This window comes from Osmia lignaria, unplaced genomic scaffold (assembly GCF_051020975.1).
Source record: "Osmia lignaria lignaria isolate PbOS001 unplaced genomic scaffold, iyOsmLign1 scaffold0049, whole genome shotgun sequence".
In the NCBI taxonomy this organism is placed as follows: Eukaryota; Metazoa; Arthropoda; class Insecta; order Hymenoptera; family Megachilidae; genus Osmia; species Osmia lignaria.
The window spans coordinates 137501-145000 of record NW_027478190.1 but is presented as its reverse complement, the minus strand read 5'-3'; positions in this window follow the sequence as shown (position 1 = coordinate 145000).

Below are 7500 nucleotides of genomic sequence, written 5' to 3'. Positions count from 1 at the left end.
CGATCGGTATTTAGAGGGAGGCACTTTGAAAGCAACACGCCGTTGGAACTTTGAAAAATTTCGATGCGTCGCCAAAGTTCGTACTTTTCGATAAAATCTTCGTCCTATGATACATTTCGATCAAGAACTACATTGATCGTCATGAAACTGTTTTTTTTTTTGGGAGACGTGTACGCTCCTTTTCATAAAGGAGACTATCTTATTGCGAAAGTCAAAATCGCACGCTCTCACGACGATTTGCCCCCGTATACGCCTGGGCGTAAGCCCGTGCGTCGCCGACCTAGCGGCCTGCCGATCGGTATTTAGAGGGAGGCACTTTGAAAGCAACACGCCGTTGGAACTTTGAAAAATTTCGATGCGTCGCCAAAGTTCGTACTTTTCGATAAAATCTTCGTCCTATGATACATTTCGATCAAGAACTACATTGATCGTCATGAAACTGTTTTTTTTTTTGGGAGACGTGTACGCTCCTTTTCATAAAGGAGACTATCTTATTGCGAAAGTCAAAATCGCACGCTCTCACGGCGATTTGCCCCCGTATACGCCTGGGCGTAAGCCCGTGCGTCGCCGACCTAGCGGCCTGCCGATCGGTATTTAGAGGGAGGCACTTTGAAAGCAACACGCCGTTGGAACTTTGAAAAATTTCGATGCGTCGCCAAAGTTCGTACTTTTCGATAAAATCTTCGTCCTATGATACATTTCGATCAAGAACTACATTGATCGTCATGAAACTGTTTTTTTTTTTGGGAGACGTGTACGCTCCTTTTCATAAAGGAGACTATCTTATTGCGAAAGTCAAAATCGCACGCTCTCACGGCGATTTGCCCCCGTATACGCCTGGGCGTAAGCCCGTGCGTCGCCGACCTAGCGGCCTGCCGATCGGTATTTAGAGGGAGGCACTTTGAAAGCAACACGCCGTTGGAACTTTGAAAAATTTCGATGCGTCGCCAAAGTTCGTACTTTTCGATAAAATCTTCGTCCTATGATACATTTCGATCAAGAACTACATTGATCGTCATGAAACTGTTTTTTTTTTTGGGAGACGTGTACGCTCCTTTTCATAAAGGAGACTATCTTATTGCGAAAGTCAAAATCGCACGCTCTCACGGCGATTTGCCCCCGTATACGCCTGGGCGTAAGCCCGTGCGTCGCCGACCTAGCGGCCTGCCGATCGGTATTTAGAGGGAGGCACTTTGAAAGCAACACGCCGTTGGAACTTTGAAAAATTTCGATGCGTCGCCAAAGTTCGTACTTTTCGATAAAATCTTCGTCCTATGATACATTTCGATCAAGAACTACATTGATCGTCATGAAACTGTTTTTTTTTTTGGGAGACGTGTACGCTCCTTTTCATAAAGGAGACTATCTTATTGCGAAAGTCAAAATCGCACGCTCTCACGGCGATTTGCCCCCGTATACGCCTGGGCGTAAGCCCGTGCGTCGCCGACCTAGCGGCCTGCCGATCGGTATTTAGAGGGAGGCACTTTGAAAGCAACACGCCGTTGGAACTTTGAAAAATTTCGATGCGTCGCCAAAGTTCGTACTTTTCGATAAAATCTTCGTCCTATGATACATTTCGATCAAGAACTACATTGATCGTCATGAAACTGTTTTTTTTTTTGGGAGACGTGTACGCTCCTTTTCATAAAGGAGACTATCTTATTGCGAAAGTCAAAATCGCACGCTCTCACGGCGATTTGCCCCCGTATACGCCTGGGCGTAAGCCCGTGCGTCGCCGACCTAGCGGCCTGCCGATCGGTATTTAGAGGGAGGCACTTTGAAAGCAACACGCCGTTGGAACTTTGAAAAATTTCGATGCGTCGCCAAAGTTCGTACTTTTCGATAAAATCTTCGTCCTATGATACATTTCGATCAAGAACTACATTGATCGTCATGAAACTGTTTTTTTTTTTGGGAGACGTGTACGCTCCTTTTCATAAAGGAGACTATCTTATTGCGAAAGTCAAAATCGCACGCTCTCACGGCGATTTGCCCCCGTATACGCCTGGGCGTAAGCCCGTGCGTCGCCGACCTAGCGGCCTGCCGATCGGTATTTAGAGGGAGGCACTTTGAAAGCAACACGCCGCTGGAACTTTGAAAAATTTCGGGGCAAAGCAATACGCGGCTGGGACTTTGAAATATTTCGGAGCGCACCTAAAGTTCGTTATTTTGGCTAAACGGAGCGAAAATCTGCATTTATACCATCACGGACGTTAGTTCAATAGCGTTTAACGATGGATCCACGGTACAGAATGCAAAAATATGATTGTTAAAATTTTCGACTAATCGGTTCTAAGAGGCGAAGCAATACGCCGCTGGGACTTTGAAATATTTCGGAGCGCACCTAAAGTTCGTTATTTTGGCTAAACGGAGCGAAAATCTGCATTTATACCATCACGGACGTTAGTTTAATAGCGTTTAACGATGGATCCACGGTACAGAATGCAAAAATATGATTGTTAAAATTTTCGACTAATCGGTTCTAAGAGGCGAAGCAATACGCCGCTGGGACTTTGAAATATTTCGGAGCGCACCTAAAGTTCGTTATTTTGGCTAAACGGAGCGAAAATCTGCATTTATACCATCACGGACGTTAGTTTAATAGCGTTTAACGATGGATCCACGGTACAGAATGCAAAAATATGATTGTTAAAATTTTCGACTAATCGGTTCTAAGAGGCGAAGCAATACGCCGCTGGGACTTTGAAATATTTCGGAGCGCACCTAAAGTTCGTTATTTTGGCTAAACGGAGCGAAAATCTGCATTTATACCATCACGGACGTTAGTTCAATAGCGTTTAACGATCGATCCACGGTACAGAATGCAAAAATATGATTGTTAAAATTTTCGACTAATCGGTTCTAAGAGGCGAAGCAATACGCCGCTGGGACTTTGAAATATTTCGGAGCGCACCTAAAGTTCGTTATTTTGGCTAAACGGAGCGAAAATCTGCATTTATACCATCACGGACGTTAGTTCAATAGCGTTTAACGATCGATCCACGGTACAGAATGCAAAAATATGATTGTTAAAATTTTCGACTAATCGGTTCTAAGAGGCGAAGCAATACGCCGCTGGGACTTTGAAATATTTCGGAGCGCACCTAAAGTTCGTTATTTTGGCTAAACGGAGCGAAAATCTGCATTTATACCATCACGGACGTTAGTTCAATAGCGTTTAACGATCGATCCACGGTACAGAATGCAAAAATATGATTGTTAAAATTTTCGACTAATCGGTTCTAAGAGGCGAAGCAATACGCCGCTGGGACTTTGAAATATTTCGGAGCGCACCTAAAGTTCGTTATTTTGGCTAAACGGAGCGAAAATCTGCATTTATACCATCACGGACGTTAGTTCAATAGCGTTTAACGATCGATCCACGGTACAGAATGCAAAAATATGATTGTTAAAATTTTCGACTAATCGGTTCTAAGAGGCGAAGCAATACGCCGCTGGGACTTTGAAATATTTCGGAGCGCACCTAAAGTTCGTTATTTTGGCTAAACGGAGCGAAAATCTGCATTTATACCATCACGGACGTTAGTTTAATAGCGTTTAACGATGGATCCACGGTACAGAATGCAAAAATATGATTGTTAAAATTTTCGACTAATCGGTTCTAAGAGGCGAAGCAATACGCCGCTGGGACTTTGAAATATTTCGGAGCGCACCTAAAGTTCGTTATTTTGGCTAAACGGAGCGAAAATCTGCATTTATACCATCACGGACGTTAGTTCAATAGCGTTTAACGATCGATCCACGGTACAGAATGCAAAAATATGATTGTTAAAATTTTCGACTAATCGGTTCTAAGAGGCGAAGCAATACGCCGCTGGGACTTTGAAATATTTCGGAGCGCACCTAAAGTTCGTTATTTTGGCTAAACGGAGCGAAAATCTGCATTTATACCATCACGGACGTTAGTTCAATAGCGTTTAACGATCGATCCACGGTACAGAATGCAAAAATATGATTGTTAAAATTTTCGACTAATCGGTTCTAAGAGGCGAAGCAATACGCCGCTGGGACTTTGAAATATTTCGGAGCGCACCTAAAGTTCGTTATTTTGGCTAAACGGAGCGAAAATCTGCATTTATACCATCACGGACGTTAGTTCAATAGCGTTTAACGATCGATCCACGGTACAGAATGCAAAAATATGATTGTTAAAATTTTCGACTAATCGGTTCTAAGAGGCGAAGCAATACGCCGCTGGGACTTTGAAATATTTCGGAGCGCACCTAAAGTTCGTTATTTTGGCTAAACGGAGCGAAAATCTGCATTTATACCATCACGGACGTTAGTTTAATAGCGTTTAACGATGGATCCACGGTACAGAATGCAAAAATATGATTGTTAAAATTTTCGACTAATCGGTTCTAAGAGGCGAAGCAATACGCCGCTGGGACTTTGAAATATTTCGGAGCGCACCTAAAGTTCGTTATTTTGGCTAAACGGAGCGAAAATCTGCATTTATACCATCACGGACGTTAGTTCAATAGCGTTTAACGATCGATCCACGGTACAGAATGCAAAAATATGATTGTTAAAATTTTCGACTAATCGGTTCTAAGAGGCGAAGCAATACGCCGCTGGGACTTTGAAATATTTCGGAGCGCACCTAAAGTTCGTTATTTTGGCTAAACGGAGCGAAAATCTGCATTTATACCATCACGGACGTTAGTTCAATAGCGTTTAACGATCGATCCACGGTACAGAATGCAAAAATATGATTGTTAAAATTTTCGACTAATCGGTTCTAAGAGGCGAAGCAATACGCCGCTGGGACTTTGAAATATTTCGGAGCGCACCTAAAGTTCGTTATTTTGGCTAAACGGAGCGAAAATCTGCATTTATACCATCACGGACGTTAGTTTAATAGCGTTTAACGATGGATCCACGGTACAGAATGCAAAAATATGATTGTTAAAATTTTCGACTAATCGGTTCTAAGAGGCGAAGCAATACGCCGCTGGGACTTTGAAATATTTCGGAGCGCACCTAAAGTTCGTTATTTTGGCTAAACGGAGCGAAAATCTGCATTTATACCATCACGGACGTTAGTTTAATAGCGTTTAACGATCGATCCACGGTACAGAATGCAAAAATATGATTGTTAAAATTTTCGACTAATCGGTTCTAAGAGGCGAAGCAATACGCCGCTGGGACTTTGAAATATTTCGGAGCGCACCTAAAGTTCGTTATTTTGGCTAAACGGAGCGAAAATCTGCATTTATACCATCACGGACGTTAGTTCAATAGCGTTTAACGATCGATCCACGGTACAGAATGCAAAAATATGATTGTTAAAATTTTCGACTAATCGGTTCTAAGAGGCGAAGCAATACGCCGCTGGGACTTTGAAATATTTCGGAGCGCACCTAAAGTTCGTTATTTTGGCTAAACGGAGCGAAAATCTGCATTTATACCATCACGGACGTTAGTTTAATAGCGTTTAACGATGGATCCACGGTACAGAATGCAAAAATATGATTGTTAAAATTTTCGACTAATCGGTTCTAAGAGGCGAAGCAATACGCCGCTGGGACTTTGAAATATTTCGGAGCGCACCTAAAGTTCGTTATTTTGGCTAAACGGAGCGAAAATCTGCATTTATACCATCACGGACGTTAGTTCAATAGCGTTTAACGATCGATCCACGGTACAGAATGCAAAAATATGATTGTTAAAATTTTCGACTAATCGGTTCTAAGAGGCGAAGCAACACGCCGCTGGGACTTTGAAATATTTCGGAGCGCACCTAAAGTTCGTTATTTTGGCTAAACGGAGCGAAAATCTGCATTTATACCATCACGGACGTTAGTTCAATAGCGTTTAACGATCGATCCACGGTACAGAATGCAAAAATATGATTGTTAAAATTTTCGACTAATCGGTTCTAAGAGGCGAAGCAATACGCCGCTGGGACTTTGAAATATTTCGGAGCGCACCTAAAGTTCGTTATTTTGGCTAAACGGAGCGAAAATCTGCATTTATACCATCACGGACGTTAGTTCAATAGCGTTTAACGATCGATCCACGGTACAGAATGCAAAAATATGATTGTTAAAATTTTCGACTAATCGGTTCTAAGAGGCGAAGCAATACGCCGCTGGGACTTTGAAATATTTCGGAGCGCACCTAAAGTTCGTTATTTTGGCTAAACGGAGCGAAAATCTGCATTTATACCATCACGGACGTTAGTTTAATAGCGTTTAACGATGGATCCACGGTACAGAATGCAAAAATATGATTGTTAAAATTTTCGACTAATCGGTTCTAAGAGGCGAAGCAATACGCCGCTGGGACTTTGAAATATTTCGGAGCGCACCTAAAGTTCGTTATTTTGGCTAAACGGAGCGAAAATCTGCATTTATACCATCACGGACGTTAGTTCAATAGCGTTTAACGATCGATCCACGGTACAGAATGCAAAAATATGATTGTTAAAATTTTCGACTAATCGGTTCTAAGAGGCGAAGCAATACGCCGCTGGGACTTTGAAATATTTCGGAGCGCACCTAAAGTTCGTTATTTTGGCTAAACGGAGCGAAAATCTGCATTTATACCATCACGGACGTTAGTTCAATAGCGTTTAACGATCGATCCACGGTACAGAATGCAAAAATATGATTGTTAAAATTTTCGACTAATCGGTTCTAAGAGGCGAAGCAATACGCCGCTGGGACTTTGAAATATTTCGGAGCGCACCTAAAGTTCGTTATTTTGGCTAAACGGAGCGAAAATCTGCATTTATACCATCACGGACGTTAGTTCAATAGCGTTTAACGATCGATCCACGGTACAGAATGCAAAAATATGATTGTTAAAATTTTCGACTTATCGGTTCTGGATCACTGAAAAATCAAAAAAAATTATTAATTTTGATTAATTAAATTACATATGTAGTTTTATATTGTTATAGTCTCGTATTTGTTAATGTTTTGTCGTAAGAAAATGCAAAAATATCGTTTTAATGTTTTCGTCTCATCGGTTCTGGATCGCTGAAAAATCAAAGAAAAATATTAATTTTGATTAATTAAATTACAAATGGAGTTTTATATTGCTATAGTCGCTTATTTGTTAATGTTTTACCGTAAGAAAATGCAAAAATATCGTTTTAATATTTTCATCTCATCGGTTCTGGGCGGTTTTAAAATTTTTTAAAATATTAATTAAACCCATGATTTACATGAGAATGTGAATTTATTATGTCCTGCATGTTAATTTATTAATTTTCATGTATAGAACGTTATAAAATGAAAGGATATGTTCGACGATATTTTCAGTCTAAGTTTTACCGTGCCGGCGGGATGGTACGCTCTCACGGCGGTTTGCACAGGCATACGCCTGGGCGTAAGCCCATGCGTCGCCGACCTAGCGGCCGGCCGTTCGGTATTTATAGGAAGGCACTTTCGGTTCGCTCGGACCGGTCGGGAGTAGCGTCGAGCGTGTGGCTCTTTTATGACTTCGGTTGAAAAGCAGTCTACCGCTCCT